The sequence below is a fragment of the Mustela nivalis genome (genome assembly GCF_964662115.1).
Source record: "Mustela nivalis genome assembly, chromosome: 8".
Classification (NCBI taxonomy): domain Eukaryota; kingdom Metazoa; phylum Chordata; class Mammalia; order Carnivora; family Mustelidae; genus Mustela; species Mustela nivalis.
The window spans coordinates 127745719-127763982 of record NC_139027.1 but is presented as its reverse complement, the minus strand read 5'-3'; the positions used below and the strand labels follow the sequence as shown (position 1 = coordinate 127763982).

The 18264-nt window shown below is 48.3% G+C and overlaps 1 protein-coding gene and 1 pseudogene across 18 annotated transcripts in view; one reads left to right on the top strand and one right to left on the bottom strand.

The window, feature by feature from the left end:
- The window catches only part of PTPRT (protein tyrosine phosphatase receptor type T), a 1049177-nt gene that overhangs the window by 431819 nt on the left and 599094 nt on the right, over positions 1-18264 (top strand). The gene's annotated exons all lie outside the window — the stretch shown is intronic.
- Positions 8234-14183, bottom strand: LOC309871958 (transcription initiation factor TFIID subunit 9 pseudogene; annotated as a pseudogene). The gene is made up of 3 exons: positions 14163-14183; positions 12488-12687; positions 8234-8954 (listed from the first exon to the last, which is right to left on the bottom strand). The product of its transcript is annotated as a transcription initiation factor TFIID subunit 9 pseudogene (transcript).

Genomic DNA, 18264 nt, shown 5'->3' with positions numbered 1-18264 from the left:
GGATGGTGGTGGGAACAACACACACCGAGAAGATGGGCAGCACCTGTGCATCCAGAACACGGATGCTTTCAAGCAGCTCAAGGAATAGCTGCCAGAACAAGGCCGTGATTCTAGAGTCACAAGGAGTAGAAGGCAAGGCAACTATGTTCAAAGCTCAGCAGCCCTCCAGAGGAGGATGGGAGCATCCGGATAGGGGTGCCATGGCCAGGACTGGTGCAGAAAGAAAGCAGCCGGCTGATGTGGGAGATTGGAGTCTCAGCACCAGTGGCCAAGTAAGGTGGCCATATAGGAAATTCTGGGATAGGCAGAGGGTTGGGTTCCGGGGAACCCCAGTGATGTGGAGCTGCACACACACTCCCGTTCCACTTTGTAACCCAGTGGCCTTGGGCATCTCTCTCTGAATCTCCATGTCCGCATCTGTAAAGTGGCGGAGAAGATCCTCCGGGGTGTCTGGCTTGGGTCCCTCACATCCTTCTCTGTGGACCCCACATTCTCTGGTCTTTGCAGGAATCTTCACCCCTATCCTACTTTGATCTTTGTGGATACAGCTCCAGAGGCCTGAATTTCACCCTGGCTGGTGCGGGGAGGTGACTGTGGCTCTTGCCTTTTTCCACCCAAACCCCACATCCTCTGGTTCCTTCTGGGGACTCCCCCTTGTCTTTGTTCACCAAGCTCTGTGAGGGTGAGCAAGTTCTAGAGACTCAAAGAAGCCTAGTTTCTAAGCCTCAACTCTGGACTGAAAGGGGTCCTGCTCTTACACACACCCCGATGGTTTCTGAGGAGCATCATCGAACATCCCCTGGCAGCCCCCATCAGGACGGACAAGCCCAACATCGTGTGGGTGACGAACACCCCCTGTTACAGCAGCAGCCTGCCCTGCCTCGTTCCGATTCCGGTTTGGATAATTTACCTTGCGGCTCCAGGATTTTCTCCAGCATAAGCAGGGATGACTCACATTATTGCCCTAAAACCCCACGGAAATGTATCACCGCTCGCCTCCTTCCCAGTGCGATAAATCTGATTATAACTTGTAGATGGCCACTCGTGGCGGTGCCGCGGTTTAAAATGCACTGAAAGATTCATTCAGCTAAATCAAAGTTGTCAGGTGGATCGCCGCAGGGACTTCTCGTTGCAGACACAAGTTGTGTTCCGTCGGCTGTAGCCTTGTGGCGGCTTTCAGACTGCGGCTAGGAAATAAATCCATTAATCAGTATGGACCGCCCGGACTCACGCCGCTAGGCTGTGGGCTCCACGAAGGCACAGGGTATGTCTTGGTTCCCTCGCTTGCCTCTTAGTGCCTGGCATAACATACACTTGATAACGGAAATATACCCTTGATAACAGACTCTGCATTTTCATTTTAACGTTATATTCTTAAAAAAAAAAAATAGAATTGTCAGTGATCACAGGGGGAAATGACCTCAGAGAGCCTCTCTTATAGTCCCTGAGTGAGAGTCCTGAGGCCCAGAGAGGGACAGTGATCTCTCCTAGGTCACACAACAAGACCCCATGGCAGAGCTGGACGTGAAGCCTGGCTCCTGACGCCCAACCCAGGCCTCTGGTTCTCTTTTGTGTTTTTCTTGGCAGCTCCTGTCAAAGAAGGATGCTAGGAATTCCATTCGGCCTTTATTTTAGTGTTTTACAGTCTCTTCTGAGTAATAAGGTCGGCTTGTTTATTAAGTTCAGCTTCAAAGTAGGTCAGCGATTTTATTTCTGTGCATGGGCCATTAGCATTCTTAAGTGAGAACACTTTTTTTTTTTTAACTGAGAAAATATCCTCTCTGTGGATGAGATGCTCCACGTCTGCCTGTTTCCTAAGCTGTGTCAGATCCTTTTAGATGGCAAAGCCTCTGTGAGGGACCCCGGCAGGCTTCTCAGTGGAGGCTGAGGCCAGATGGGAGGGACAGGGAGGGGAACCACGTGAGCTCTGAGCCGGAAGGGCAAGGTGATTTCCGAAGGCTTCTCCAGCTAGTGGTCACACTGAATTGAGGTCTGTGGTGTGCGTTGTTGGAGTTAGTTCTCTGAAAAACCCCAAACACTGGCTCAGAGGGTTGAACGCAACGTCAAGAACTCTCTTGAATCTCTTGTGACGCACGTGCCTTCCCAGATCCGGCCACCCAGTGGCCAAGCTGGGGGAAGGGTGTCAGGGTCTAGCTCTTGCTGCTGCTTTCAGGGAGAAGGATCAGGGCGCGCTCCGGTGGGGAGCTGGGGAGGGGGACAAGGGTGACACGAGGCCTCATCTATTTAGGGCTGCTCCTGAGGGTAATATCAATTTTACATTTTTAGCAATGACCTGAATTGTTTCATGCGCTCACTCCTTAGTCAATGGTTTTACCCTAAATGGGGCTGGTAAGACAATAAAAAAAAAATGGTTTCTATGGACAGTTCCTCTTGAGGTACCGTGTCTGACACAGCGAAGGCCGCAGAAGCCTGACCGGCTGCATCCTCGTGTTGTGGCGACTCTGTGGAAGGGGAGAAAGGCCCGGATGTAAACAGCCAGGAGTGCGGGCCACGGTGAGCTGATTAGGCCCCCGACAGCGTTTTCCCCACATCGGTCTGTTCTGTGCCCACTTTCATAATTTCTTTCCCTTATCTATTCTCTTATTTAACACTAATGCTAAAAAAAAAAAAAAAAAAAAAAAAAAAAGAAAGCACATTCCTTGATCTCTCAAATGAGAATTCATATTCATATCATTATAATCATTACATTACAATAGTGAAAGGAAGTCTGGTAGGTTTCTAATGCAAACTCAAGTCCGTCTTCAACTGTTACACTAATGTATGGGTCAGCGCCCATTGGGGTGCCCCTGACGGAGTCGCGTGTGTACCACTGGTGTGTACCACACTTCGGAACGTGTCAGGGAGGCTTTCCCAAACAGACGAAATATTAGCAAGGCCTTGAAGGATGAACTCTCCGAGCCAGTGCATGCCGCCTGTGGATAATCCTAGTGATTCTGTGCAAACACATGGAGTGTCTGAATACACAAGTAAGAGGTGATGTCGTGGCCCCTGGGGACTATGCTTTCTATTGATGTTTAGGTAGTTGGCAAAATAAACCTCATGAGATTAGATTTCTCCTTTGTTACTGCTTTGATTTTGTGCATTGAACTCCATGATTTCGAGGAAGTTGTTGGCTTCCTCTCTGCAGGGGTCTCTATGAGCATTAGAAGTCCTCCAAGCCTGGAGGACACGGGTGAGCAAGGCCTTTCGCTCCTTCCTTCCTTCCTTCATGTGTTCATTCCCTGCTACCTCCAATGCCTGGTCCGCAAGACTGGAGACTGGAAACGCATGCAGAATTACCACATAAAGGGCAGAGTGTTTGAGGAATCACGGAGATGCCCTACATGTTGTCATTGTACAGGAAATGAAGGAGGTAACGCACTGTTCTCAAACTTGGTTGCACATTGAAAAAAACCTGAAGTGTTAAAAAAAAAAAAAAATGCTGGTGCCTAGGTCTCACCCCAGAAATTCTGATCTGATAGGTAAAGGTTGGAAGCTGGACATCAGATGCTTTAGAACTCCTCCACGCGCTTCTCGTACACAGCTGTGTGCGAACCACGGGTACAACCACTAAAGGTCTTTTTTTAAAAGAGTAGCATAGGGGCGCCTGGGTGGCTCAGTGGGTTAAAGCCTCTGCCTTCGGCTCAGGTCATGATCCCAGGGTCCTGGGATAGAGCCCTGCATTGGCCTCTCTGCTCAGTGGGGAGCCTGCTTCCTCCTCTCTCTCTGCCTGCCTCTCTGCCTGCTTGTGATCTCTCTCTCTGTCAAATAAATAAATAAAATCTTTAAAATAAAATAAAAGAGTAGCACAGCCTAATCCAAAGGGCCTTTGGTCAAATGGTACTTGGTACCGTGTAAGAAATGGCCAGGCAGGGCAGGGTCCAAGCTGTTTGACATTCAGGTGTGGGTACAGCCCAGCCCTCCTAGAGGACTCCTGGGGAGCTTCCAGCCCTGCAGGGACTTCCTATTTCTTAGGAGGGGGACTCATTTCATGCTGCTTGTCTGCAAAGGAACTGGTTACTTTAGCTTTTGAATTGACCAAAATGCTCCCACATCAACCTTCTGGGCAGAACACCTATGGTTTGGGGTCAGTCTTGAGTACATCTTAGCTGTTGGGAAACCTCACTGAGCTTTCCAGTCAGGAACGTGCAGAGTTACATTTCCTTTCCCCCAGGGGAATCAAAGGTAGGAGAGGAAATGCAGGGGCCCATTTTAAGAGAACATTAAAGGCCTTCAAGCTGTGAAGAGCTCCCTAGGAAGGATGCCTTCGAGATCAGTTCTTTAAAAAAAAAAAATGTTAATACCTTGGAGGATCACAACATTAAACCTGTTTGTCCTTTGGTGTATGTGACTTTAATCAGATTGCTTTCCTGATTAAGATCTAGAAGAGGTTTTAGGCAAGGCTTTTATTTTTTTTTTTTAAGCTTTGTTATTACTTATATGTGTTTTTCTTCAATGAAAAATGAGAGCAATTTCGCTGAGACCATCAATGTGCCCTACCGAATAGGCCGAGGTATATCTTTGTAGTAGGGCAAGCTTTCAAATGCACTTCTCATTTCATTGCGCATATGACTACAAAGGTGAGTTTTAGGCCTTTTCCTTCATTTTATCCCACCGCATTAAGAAATAAAGAGACAGATTTGAAGGCTAGCTTTTCTTCGTAAATGATGCTGTATGTGCTAGAACATTTGAATTCATGTTTCCTTGGTGGAGACACCTCTGTCCTACCCTGCCCTGGTATCTGTGTTCCACTGAGTCCTATCTGGGCAAACATCCGTCCATAGTTTGGTGACTGTTTCTTCACCAGGTATATCCTTTTTGAAGTAATGGCAAACTAATGCCTTCATGGGTATCACTGTCCTATCATATCTGGAATAAATATACCAAATGGCCAGATGTTAATTCCCTTGTTTGCTTACCGCTGCAAAAAAGAAAGCACTGGGCTTACCAAGTGCTCCAACATGTCTTTAAGTGCATTAAAATGTCTCCTTTGAGGGCATTCTTCAGGAAAAGTAGGGTGCCTCTTTTTGCTTTTATCTCAAATAGACTCAGCCAAGTCCTCCCCAGGCTTCTGCCTGGTTGGTGTGCTGTAATTTCAAAGGTGATTCTGAAACCGATCTTGAAGGAAGCTGTAAGCATTGTGTGTGTGCATTCGTCGGTGCCTCTTGATGCTCACTTGTAGCCAAGACTTCTCCCTTTTTTAGTCCCCAAAACGTCTGGTAAAATTCCTTCCCATTTATAATTACTTATGGAGTATGTATGCAGTATTAGTCACATATCACCCCCAAACGTGGTTGCTTAAACCAGCAAGGATTTATTTTTCTCGGAGGCATGGGGTCGGGATGGTGGCGCAGCATCATGGGGTGAGTCTAGCTTGGGGCTCTCACAGGCCGCAGTCATCTCGAGTCTAGTCCGCGGGGAGATCTGCTCCCAAGTTCACACACTCACATGGCTGCTGGACGCCTTCAGAAGATCCTCTGAAAAGAGGACTCCCGTGGCTGTTGGTCTCAGAGCCTCATTAGCTATTGGCTGAAGTTATCATTTCTTTGGGAATGTGTGGCTGTCTGTAAGACAACTCGCAACAGGGTAGAGAGAGGAGGGGGGAGGAAGGGAGAAAGGAAGAGGAGAGAGAAGCAGCAGGAGGGAGAAGGGAAGGAAAGAGGAGGAGAGAGTAAGGAGAAGGGAAAGAAAGAGAGGGAGGGGAATAGAGAGATACACAAGGAGAGAAAAGGACAGGGCAAAGGACAGGCTTTCTGTGATGGAATCTCAGTAGTACCAAGGTCATGTCACTTTTGCAGTCTTCCTTTTGTTAGAAGTGAACAAGAGGCCTAGCCCACTTTCAAGGGGTCAGTCAGTGTTACACAGGAGCATAGATATCAGAAAAGGAAAGCAGAGACTTTCCACAGCAACTGGGGTCTCCAAGCACCACCAAAAAAGTGACGGTCATTTGCAGATACGGTTCGGGATTTTCTGGCACAAGAGATACTGAGTTTCAGCTCTTTACAGCTCTATAGTAACAAAGGCCGTATATTAAGTATCTAAGTATATTTTACACATCCCAGATGGACAGCTGCTTAATAATGAAGCACTGATTGAATTTGGGGTAATACTGCCATCTTCTTCCCTGTCAAGTCCAATGAAGGGATTCTGAAGGACAGGGCCACCTTGGACACATGCCTCTCGGGTTATAGGTTCTGGATTTTACTATCTTACATCTTTTTAATAGTTTTGAGCATATGCTTCCTAGTTCCCATTTTTAAGCAACTATCCATCATCCGGATTGAAAACACAATTTTAAAAGTATTATGCCTCTGAAAAATAAATGAAAAGTGCCACTAAAACTTGCAAAACAAAACAGACATATTTTTTCAGCATTTCTGTGTTACTGAAAAATGCTCTATGGCAGGAAATAGAACCAAATATAGTTAAATGTTTGCCAACTGAATGTTTGATTGAACACAATTTTGTCAGGAACCTGAACTGATTTGTGAGTGCTGATGAATTTGAGTACAGTAAAAAAAAAAAGTAAAAAATGCATGTGGGTTTGACTTATAACTGGGAGAATGGATGACTTGAACCTTGTCAAAATTAAAACTTCGGCGCTGTGAAAGCTCCCATGAAGACAGTGAAAAGACAGGCTACAAAGTGGGAGGAAATATTTGCAAATCATGTATGTACAAAGGACTAGTATCAGGATGCCTGGTTGGCTCAGTGGGATAAAGCCTCTGCCTTCAGCTCAGGTCATGATCCCAGGGTCCTGGGATCGAGCCCCGCATCGGGCTCTCTGCTCAGCGGGGAGCCTGCTTCCCCCCACCGCCCCCCCAACCCTTGCCTGCCTCTCTGCCTACTTGTGATCTGTGTCTGTCAAATCAATAAATTAAAAAATCTTAAAAAACAAAAAACCCCAAAACACAAAGGACTAGTATCTACACTACATAAAGAGTTCCGAAAACACAACGCACTGTATAGCAGAACAAAAACAACAGCACCAACCAGCCAAACCAAAACCAACAATTCAATTAGAAAACGGAAAAGTTCGGAGCAGACGTTGCACTCAAGAGGATAGGCAGATGGCACGTAAACCCATGAAAAGATGTTTCATATCAGTAGTCATTAGGGGAGTCCAACTTTAAAACCACAGTGCCGTATCACGGCCATACCAGGATGGCTGAGACAAAATGGGAGCACCACATATTCCCGAGGATTCAGAGAACTCCGATCCCTCATTCATTGACGGCGAAAGTATAAGGTGGCTTCGCCCTCTGGAGAGCAGTCTGGCAGCTCCAGGTTTCACAGGACCTAGCGGTTGCATTCCTGGCCATTTATTCCAGAAATGAAAGAAAACCAGAAGAAGGAAGGAAGAAGAAGGAAAACCAACAGTCATACAAAGTATATAATCATGATCATTCACAGAAGCCTTATTTTGTAGTAGCTAAAAACCAAAACAACCCAGGTTTTTTTTTTTTTTTAAACCAGGTGAATGGTTAACTGTGGTACATTGTACTATGGAATCCTACTCAGCAATTAAAAAAAAAAAAAAAAAAAAGAATGAATTGTGGCTGTGTGCAATGACCTGGTTCTATCTTCAGGAAATTATAATGAGTGAAGGAAGCCAATCCCCAAAGACTATGGGCATTTTTTAAATGTCAGAATTTTAGAAATAGAGAATGGGCTCGTGGTTCCCAGGGCTTGAGAATAAGGTTGGGGGTGGTGAGGAGGGAGGTGAGCACGGTTATAAAAGAACAACATGAGGATTCCTTTTGGTGGTGGAAATGTGCTATATCTTGACTTTTTCAGTGTCAATGTTCTGGTTGTAATATTGTATGATAGATTTTTTTTTTTTTTTTATGAATGACAGCTTTATTTTTTACACTTAAAGGCTGATGAGAAACCATTGCTAATCCTATTAAACTCCAACATCTCAATTGGGAAGGATAACTATATTGACTCATTAAGTATCATTTAAGTTTTCTACAACACAACTTGGAAGCATCCAGCATGCATATGTAATTTCAGTACAATGGATTCAGGACCAAGTGTACATGTTACGGGCATCAGGGCTAGATTACTAGATTGCTCATTGTTTCCTCCTCCTCCTTTCTCTCCTTTTTTTCTTCCTCTTTGTCCTCTTTGTCCTTGTCATCTTTATCTTCTTTGTCTCTGTCTCCCTCTCCCACCTCTGCTGCCGCTCCTCCTCCTCCTTCTTCCTTTTCTTTTCAATGCATGTGATGATTCATTGGCAATATTTGGTGATGGGCACCATCTTAGTCGTGCTCATGTTTTGGGTTCCAATTAATGATGGATTAATCGTAACATTCTGAACTGTGATCTCGTAGCACATGATGCTTTTACAGTTGGGGACTGTGACGTGGGCATCTGTACTGTAAACCTTTGCCCTGTGAGGGACATTGGAGGCCCTCCTTCAGTTGACGCAGTTATGGTTTTGGGGTTGGTGTGCTAAGTGTGGGAGTACTTGGTTTGCTAGTAACTCAGCCAACACTTAACTGCAGAGCTGTTATTCTTCCCATAGAAGCAGATGCCTTTTTTTGGGTAAAGATTTAAGTCTATAATTTGGAGCAGTCAAGCAATATATATCAGGTATTAACCTAGGGCCTGAATATGGTTCGATTAATGGCAAAGGAGTTTGATTTCTTTTCCTGGCAATATCTAATAAAAAATCTCTTGGGGGAGGAGATTTAAAAGACTGATGAGCACGACCCTGGATTGCCAATCACATATCATCGGCATCCACAGTGGCTTTCTTAGCATGACTTGAATAAATTTTTGCATCATCTAGAATTGTGGTCACATATCAGAAAGCAGACTCCAACATCTGATTTATAACTCTCGGCTCCTGTTCTGTAATCCCTGTATCTTTCAGGATTTGTACCGTAGTCTGTGCCTCTTTTGGCATGCACTTGGGAGAAGCTATCTTGCCAGACTCCACGGTCAGACTTTGCAGGCTCAACCACCCACATTAATGTATTTCAGTCCTGCTCTTGATGCAGGTCCTTTGCCTAGACTGGTTTTTTCCAACCCCTGGTGTTCTTGGAAGCAGGATATTTGGAAGCAATATGATCCTCACCCTTGCATGATAGGGTTTTTTTTTTTTTTAAGATTTGTTTATTTTAGGGAGGACAGGGGGAGGGAGTGACAGTGAGATCAAGCAAGCAAGTGAGCAGTGGGGAGGGGTTGAGAGGGAACGGGAGAACATCTTAAGCATATTCTGCACTCAGCCTGGAGCCTGACTTCTGGCTTGAACTCACGACCTGAGCCTAAACCAAGAGCCGGATGCTTAACAGACTGAGCCCCACCCAGTATGCCCCTCGTGCACAAAGTTATCATTGGGGAAGCTGAGTAAAAGATACATAGCATCTGAGTGAAATAAGTCAATCAGCAAAAGATAATTATCATATGATCTCTCCGATATGAGGAATTTGAGAGACAAGGCAGGGGTTGTAGGGGGTAGGGAAGGGAAAAATGAAACAAGATGGGATCGGGAGGGAGACAAGCCATAAGAGACTCTTAATCTAATGAAACAAATGGAGGGTTGCTGGGGCATGGGGGTGGGGGTGTAGGGAGAGGGTGGCTGGATTATGGACATTGGGGAGGGTATGTACTACGGTGAGTGCTGTGAAACGTGTAAGCCTGATGATTCACAGACCTGTACCCCTGGGGCAAATAACACATTGTATGTTAATAAAAATAAAGATATATAGCAGCTGTTATTTGTTAGAATTGGTATAAATCCATAATTATCTCAAAATAGTTTAATTAAAAAAATTAACACCGATGCTTAAAGTGGCAAGCTGGGTTCCTGGGGTCCTTCTGGGCAGGGATGAGCAGCCCCTTTCTGAGGTAGTGTGTGCTCTGCTCAAGGCTTCTTGTACTGCTGAGTTTTCTGATAATATCAAGCCACCAATTCTTCTGACTCCTCTCTACTCCCAAAATATTCTTCACTCCAAACTTTAATGGGAAAAAAAAAAAAATCAGATTCCCTGACAGAAGAAGAGTCTCTGGCTTTTGCACCGACTCATTCATTCAATAAATACTTATGAAGTGTTTACCATATGCCCAGGATCAAGGCAGGTGCTGTGAATAAGATACTGAAAAATATCAACGTGGCCTCTGCCCTGGTGACGCTTACATTGTAGTGGAGGAGGCCGGCGTGAATGGTCACACAAAATGTAACTGCCCTGAAGAAGCATGTCTGAGAGCTCCTGGGGAGGTCTGGAAATATGGTTTGAACTGAGCTGTGGAGAGTAAGCTAGGTGGAGCAGGGAGAAGAGGAAAGAGTGTAGGCAAAGGTCCTGAGGTAGAAAGGCTCACAACACATTAGGAATATTTGAAAACAGACCTATGTGTCTGGAGCCTGAGCAGCAGGAGGGCCAGTGGTAGGAGATGAGGCTGAAGAGGCCGCGGGGCCCTGTCCCTCATGGTGCTTGAGGCCACGTAATAGAATATAGTTGTTACTTTAGGAAGATCAGGTTAAGACAGGACGCAGAGTGGAGAATAGATCTGAAGAGGGAAGAAATAGAAGCAGGGTTAGAAAAGCTTATACATATCATGCAAATGGGTGATAGGAAGCTCTTCCCTTTTTGTTGATTGAAATCTAACAGCACGGCAAAGTACATTGGCTTTAATATATGAAAGGATGTTAGACTTGCTTTTGATTTTCATCCTAATTTGAGACTCTGGGATTTTTTTTCCATACGCAGTCATATAGTCTATGAATAACGAGAGCATTATTACTTCCTTTCCAATCTTAAAGTCTTTCATGTCTTTTTCTTACCCCATGGCCATGGCTCGAGCATCCAGTAAAACTGGGGAGATTCAGGGGAAAGTATTTACTATTTACCATGGATTGTGATGTGAGGCCATGTTTTGGATGCTTGTTATCAGATTAAGGAACTTTCCATTCTCCTCTTAGCTTGTTGACAGTTTTATTGTGGATAGGGGCACCTTGGTGGCTGAGCAGGTTAGGCAGCTGTCTTCCACCCAGGCCATGATCCTGGGGTGCTGGGATCGAGCCCCGCGTCAGGCTCCCTGCTCAGTGGAGAGCCTGCTTCTCCCTCTCCTTCTGCCTGCTGCTCTGCCTACTTTCGCTCTCTCCCTGTCTGTCAAATAAATAAATAATATCTTAAAAAAAAAAAAAAAAGAAGTTTTATCGTGGATAGATTCCGACTTTCGTCAGATGCTTCCTTGGCATCTCTTGGGATTGTTGCATGATTTTTATCTTTCAGTCTGTTAATATGATGAGTTATACTGATTAATTTTCTAATATTAAACTGATCTTGTATTCCTGGAATGAACCCACTGTGGTCACGATCTATTACTCATTTTATGTATCCCTGGATTTGGTTTGCTAATATAATGTGTAGGCTTTTTATCTCTCTGTTCATGAGAGAGATTGGCCTGGAAGTTTCTTTTCTTATGATATCCTCGTAAGGTCTTGGCGTGACAGTTATCCTAGGCTTGTCAAATGAGCTGGGAAGTATTTCTTCTGCATTCTTTGAAAGAATTTGTGTAAAGGTGGTATTCCCTTGAAACCTTTTCTACATATAAAAATGCAAGCTTCTTTTAGAATTTTGTCCCTGGGAGGCGTTCTGTCTAGAAACTGTGTCACTTTGTCGATCACCTCAGAAGTTGCTCTGTATTTCTCTGGGTTAACCTCTGTCTGTGGTTAAGAAGCACATGACAGAGGTGTTAGAAACATCTAGAATAGTGCCTGATGGGATACCTAGTAAATATGCCCTCTTCTCCCCTTCCATATTCTCTCCTTGCCCCAGAAGTACTGAGGTCCCATGGCCTGTGATGGGTGCCAGCTTGAAGCCACTGCTCCAGTTCTCAGAGCCCAGTGTCCACCTGCTTGAGTCAGAGTTATGGCCTCTGGTCTGTGAGGCCTCAGTGGCTCATGGTCTATGAGACCTTTCCGTGTTCTTGTGTTCAGAGGCCTTTCCCAGAGCGCGGCTCTCTAGGCCTGCTAACAGCAGCTCTGTCTTCCTGCTGAATGGGGCAGAAGGCAGGGGCAGCCCAGGTGGGGCTGGCGGTGGGGGTGGGGAGGTTGGAAGAAGCCATGTTTTTCAGATCCCTTTTATAAAGGGGGCATTCACGTCTTAAACTCTCCCCTACAAACTGAGCAGCCTGTCCCGAGCCCCTTAATCCGTCTGGACGCCTTTTCCTGACACTTGAGAGCAGTCAAACCTGGTAGTCATTTTGGCTGTTTGAGCCGCTTAGAGCCCAGTACCTCCTCTCCCTGTTCCCACCCTGCACCTGACACCCAGGGGTATGCTGAGGAGAGAAATTGGCAAAATAACAATATCTCTAAAGCCCCGCCCCTTTCCTTTGCTCTCTCTCTCTCCTGTGGCTGGTAACATAGCAACTGAGGGACCTGCCTGGACTCAGGTGGCCCTGAATTGCCTCTTTCTCTCCTCCCTCCCTCCCTCCCCACCACCCAGCTCCCCCTCTCCTCCAGCTCTTCTCAGACCTGTTCTGTGAAGACGGCCCCCGGCCCCTGTGTTTCCCCCTGGTGCTCGTGGAGGGTGCGTTGCCCATCCCCGTGGGAGATTGGCGGTTCCCGTGCAGCTTCATGAACCGCAGGTAGCCTGGTGCTGCTCCGATGCCCAGAGCGGAGTTCGTGGGGGGTTTGAAAATGGCGGGATGATCCTTAACGGAGGGGGCTGTGGGCTGGGGAGAGGGACAAGTTGTGGGAGGCCCCAAGGCAGGGGAGAAGGGAATAGCTCACGTTTCACTGGGGGCCCGTCGTGTTAACAGATATTTGCATTGGGTCTTCAACAGGACCCAGTGGGGCGGGATCCGTTACCCTGGCTTTACACATGAAGAAACTGAGGTTCAAGGGAATTAATTGAATGGCCCAAAGTCATAAAAATAAGTGATGGGGGTTCTAAGCCACACTGTCTGTCTGCCTGCCCGGGGTATGGGAAAATGAATATGAACGTGCAAAAGGGTAGAGTCCAGAGTATGGGGCCTTGTGTGCAGAAGCCAGTGCAGTGCCCAGGGATGCTGGGCAGGACGCCTGGAACGGAAACCATGTACGTGGACCAGGCAGGCGTTGTGGAGGTCAGGCAAAGACTGGGGCTCCACAGGTGTGCATGTGCCCAGGACTCACCTGGCTTATTGAATCTTAGTCTTATGTTGGTCCTGGTCCTGGTCCCAGTTCTGGTCCCTTTGCTGCCCCTTCGGTCCAATCAGAGACTAAGTCATGGCCAGTGTCCTAAACCTGTGTCTAGTCCTCTGTCTCTCCAGCCCCATGGCCATTATCCTGGTCCAGACATCATCATCTCCTTCTCAATGGTGGACATGGTGCCCCCTGACTCTGATGTCTCTCCTTCGGACCTGTTCTTCTCCCGGCACTCAGGAATCGTCCAGAAAGAACAGGCACATACATCACGTGACTCCTTACAATGCCTCAGGCTGAACCCCTGGCTCCTCAGGAAGACTCTTCCCTCTCTGGTCCCTGTCGACCTCTCCAGTTGCCTTTGGGCCCTTTCCCCCTCCCCTGACCGTGTTCCAGCAGCCGGGCCATTCTCGTCTCCACACAGGTGCCTCCTTCCCAGCTGCCAGTCAGGCTGTCTCCTTCTCTCACGACTTCATGATTTGATTTCTCCACGATGCCTTCCCTCATGCCCTCCATCTGATTGCCGCCTCCGAGTCCCTCCCTAGGGCTGTTTTGACTAATTACCACGGACTCAGTGGCTTAAAACATAAAAACTCATTACGTCCCGAACATGGAGGAGGTCAGAAGTCTATGGTGGGGCAGCGCGGCTGCATTTCTTCAGTTCTGGGGGAGGGTCTCTTCCCTTACCTCCTGCAGTCTGTGGAGGCTGCTTGGATTCTTCGGGATGGCCCCTTCCTCTGTGTTGGAAACCAGCTGCGCAGCGTCTGCTGGCCCCTCTCTGTCTCTGACTCTTCTGCTTTCCTCAGTCACTTAGATGGAGCCTTCTGAGTCCACTGGGTCCTCCTCCCCAGGCCAGGACACTCTCCCCACTCATGCCTTCATCCCATCTTCGGAGTCACGTTTGCCATAGAAAGTTCTGGGGATGAGGGCACGGACATCTCTCGAGGGCCACCGTTCGTTCTGCGTACCACACTCTTCTGGGTGTCCCCCAGACCCTGGCCTGCCACTGTCCGGCCTTCCTCACCGTATTCTGCAGCTTAGCCATCCCTGCCCCTGTTTCACTCCCCAGTCTCCTAGGTTCGTCTGAGGTGGAGACGATGCTTTGCTTTAACTTCCTGTCTTCAGAACACAGATCTAGCCGCTGGTACTTGTTCATTGAACAGAACACCTCTCTCCCTGGCTCTCGTCTGCCAGGCTTGCTCTCCAGCTGCCCCCGGTGTTGAGAACCCTGGGGGCAGTTCCACACATCGGTCAGACCTGAGGACCAGAGCAAGCTGTCCTCATACCCCAGCGCCACCGGGTCCTAGCTGCATGACCTGGGACAGGATTCTCAGCCTCTGGGCCTCCATTTCGTCACCCGCAAGGTGGAGAGAATTTTAAGATCTTCTGTCAGTCAGGATCTAGGAAGGAAACCGCAGACCGTAGTGGGTACTTCAGACAAAGAGGTGTTTAATTTTTTAAAAGATTTTATTTATTTATTTCGCGGAAAGTGTGTGAGAGAGAACACAACTAGGGGGAGTGGCAGGCAGAGGGAGAAGCAGGCTCACTACTGAGCCGAGAGCCCGACGTGGGGCTCGATCCCAGGACCCCGGGATCATGACCTGAGCCAAAGACAGACGCTTAACCGACTGAGCCACCCAGGCGCCCCAGACAGAGAGTTCCACAAGTGTTGGGAGGATGACAGAGCAAATGTGGGACACTGAGGCGGCCAGGAATTGCAGGAAGCATCTCTCACACGCGGCGCTGTGGTCACACAAAGGGATGGGCGTGTGGAGGAGGGGCCCTGCTGGGCGATACGGAGCAGTACCCTGTAGAAGGTACTGCTTCGACAGGGGCCGATGGGAGATGTCCGCGCATCTCCTTCCCTCTTCCGCATTGCTGGTCTCTGCAGGGAGCCTCTGTAGCTCGGACTGAGCCAAGGCCGTCAAGGGAATCCCTAGTGCAGTGTGTAGAACCCCTGCCCTGGCATCACAGAGCCGCTTCTCACACCGTGGCCTTGGAGCCGAAGGACCGGAGGTGAATAACTAGCACATTCCTTTGGGATGTGGTCTCCCTCACCTGTAAAATGGATACAGTGATAGCGCTTACCTCAGGGTGTGCCAGGAGGAATCAGTGAGCCCCCACGCATAAATCCCGGACTAGAGCCCACACATGGTGCTGGGAGATGATTCGCCTTTGTCCCTTGCCCTTGCTGCCTCCTGCGGGTGTGACAGACAGGGCGTCTCTGGAATCAGAACTTCAAACTGGCCAAGGCCTGATTTCCTTCCACCCAATTCTCCAGAGCCTACCTGCTGGGCAGGGGTGGGGCAGGGGAGGCAGACCGGGCCTGTTCACGGACCTGGACTGTTCCAGGATGAGATACTTCTACAGTGTGGCCTCTGATTCCGAAGGCTTGGGACCCTGGCTCTCCAAGGCCACCCCCCCGGGGCGGGGAGGGGGAGATAGACTCCTGATTCATACTTTCTTAGGACCCTTGGTTAGCTGGCCAGGAAAGAAAGGCTCTTCTAGAATGATTACTCTGTTCTTAATTTTGGGAAGTGGCCCAAAGAAGAGTGATCTCAAAAATATCGAGGCGCTGGGGGAAAAAGAGGAGCCAGGAGCAGACAGAGTGTTACAGATCATGAAATCCCGCCTGGTGCTGAGTCGTTACTGAATGATGCATTTTTTTAAAATGACTTCATTGGTTGCAACACGACTGTGTTAAGTAGACCGAGGCTGAGCTCTTAAATGTATCTGCTTGTGGAAATGTTGGCAGGAGTATACTCTGACATTACTGGGGCCCCTCTTTATCCTGACATGGGAAAGGGAGCGCATTTAATAGAATCTTTGTGTCTCTCTATGGGTAGGGGGGAGTGCAAAACGAGGGCACTGGTTTCCCACTAGCTGCTGGTTGGGAGGTTGGAGATGGTAGTCTGCGCAGTGCACTTAGGATGTGCTGGGACTGCTCTGGGATTCCCGACTCTAGTACCTCATGGGATCCTCTTGGCAAACCTTCCTGCGGGTGTTGCGGTTATCTGTGTCTCTATCTCTAATGGGGTTATCGTCCCCATTTTACAGAAGAGGAAACTGAATCACAGAGAAGTTAAATAACTTGCCCTGGTTTTCCTGATCTCTTACCTTGGGTTTCTCCACAAACGGGCCCTGAGATAATGGTTTGCAAGTCGTTTATCTGGAAATCGAAGAGAACAGTGGTAAAGGGGCGGGGCAGTGAGGCAGGAAAGGAAGAGGCTGGCTTCTCCTGGAGGGTGCATGAGTGGTCGTTCTGGGCAGCCTCTGATGCTCAGGTCCGCTAGAGATCCTTTAAAAGACTAAGTAAAGTGGGCCCGTTGTCCCACCAAGGGTCAGGGAAACTGGGCTATTGTCTGTCCACTAGCTCCTGTTCCCTATTGGGAAAGAGTGGTTGCAGGGAGTGGTAATACCCTGGCATGCCCAGTCTGCCCCACAGTGGGTCCAGCAAACCCTGGAAGCTGTAGGAAGCTTCTAGGCTGGGGCATGTTGATGCTGGGGTTAGGAAGTCACTGATGCATGGCAGTATTATCCACTGAAGCTACAAGTGACCTCGAGTTAAGTCAGGAGAACATGGCCTGGGTGCCCCCACAATCTGCTGCAGATGGGGTAGAGAAGGTAGCTCAGCCATAGGGAGAAGTTGCTTAGAATCCTCAGAAGTAGAAATGTTTATGCCAGAAAAGGGAAGAATAAATGCTCATAGGTGGTCCATGTCCTCAAATCCCACCCTGGGGAGGGAAAAACTGCCGGGATGCTCTGACTCCACGATCCAGCTCACCCTAGAGCAGGCCCCGTGATGGGGCCTGGGGATCCAAGCCCACATAGCTTGGTGTTTGCTCTCGAGAAAGATCTACCAGCAAGTCGTCTCCATGTGCTGTACAAGTTCTGGGATGAACTTGTGCTCAGGGAGCCCTGAAGGGCCTGTCCACTCCAGAGGATGCTGTTGGTGTGCCCAATGCATGTCTCCCTCCCCTGCCTGGTGCACCCAGCCCCTGGCTGCCAGGAGTGTGGCTGCCGACGGCTCCCACCTGCCCCCTCTACTAGCTTGAATATCGATTGTTCCCCTGCGAATTCAGGTTCTTCCTAGAGCCTCAGAACGTGACCATGTTTGGAAATGAGGGTCTTTGCAGATGTAATTTATTCAGTTAAAGTGAGGTCATGCTGGGGAAGGGTAGGAGCTCATCCAGTGTGATTGGTGTCCTTATCACAAGAGGGAAATGTGCACAAAGAGACACAGACACACAGGGGAGAAGCCACGTGAAGACAGAGGCGTGACACATCTGTAATCCAGGGAAGATGAACGTCTGCTGGCAAGCACCAGAAGGTAGAAGAAGAAGGAAGGACTCTTTCCTGGAGGCTTCGCAGGAAGCATGTCCCTGTTGGCACCTTGAGTTCAGACTTCTCACTTCTAGAATGGTGGGGTAATAGAATTCTGGTGCTTTAAGCCACCCAGTTTGTAGTACATGGTTATAGAAGCCCTAGGAATCTACTACAGTCTTCCTGGGGTAAGTGTCCTCAGCCACATGGAGACTGCTTGGCTGAGGGGCTGGGCCCGCACCCTAGAGTAGCCTAGAGCCAGTTAATGACACAAGTGTGCAAATGGCTGACCTCCTCTCCATGGGGGACAAGGGAGTTGGTGCATTGTGTGCTCCAGAGCTCCCCTGGCTGGGGTCAGGCTGCTGGAGTCTGCCACTTGAACCACACCCACGTTTGGCTTCCTGACCTTTCCCCTACCATTCCTCCTTGCACAGAATGCTTGTCTCAAGCTCGTTTGTCAGGACTCTGGGCTAAGACCCAGCCTTGGTGTCAGAGCCGGAAGGGCGTCCCAGAGAAGAGCTGACCCTTGAAGGACAAGAAAAAGCGAGGCTCCTGGCGAAAGGGAGGAGTGAGAGACTCTTCCAGAGAAGTTCAGTGTGTCTGTCAGATCCTTTCAGGAGCTCAGTTCCTCCGTCCCCGAGTCACGATTTTGATTCATCCCAAGGTGGATGTCTGTCTTCGAGTGATTTTTTTTTTTCTCCAAGGAAGGGCAAGTAGACATTGTATTTCCTGCAGGTTTCAGAGTCTGAAAGTGTCTTTCTGTTGGCTGTGCAAGTGCACCACAGTTTAGCTGTGGCTGGGAA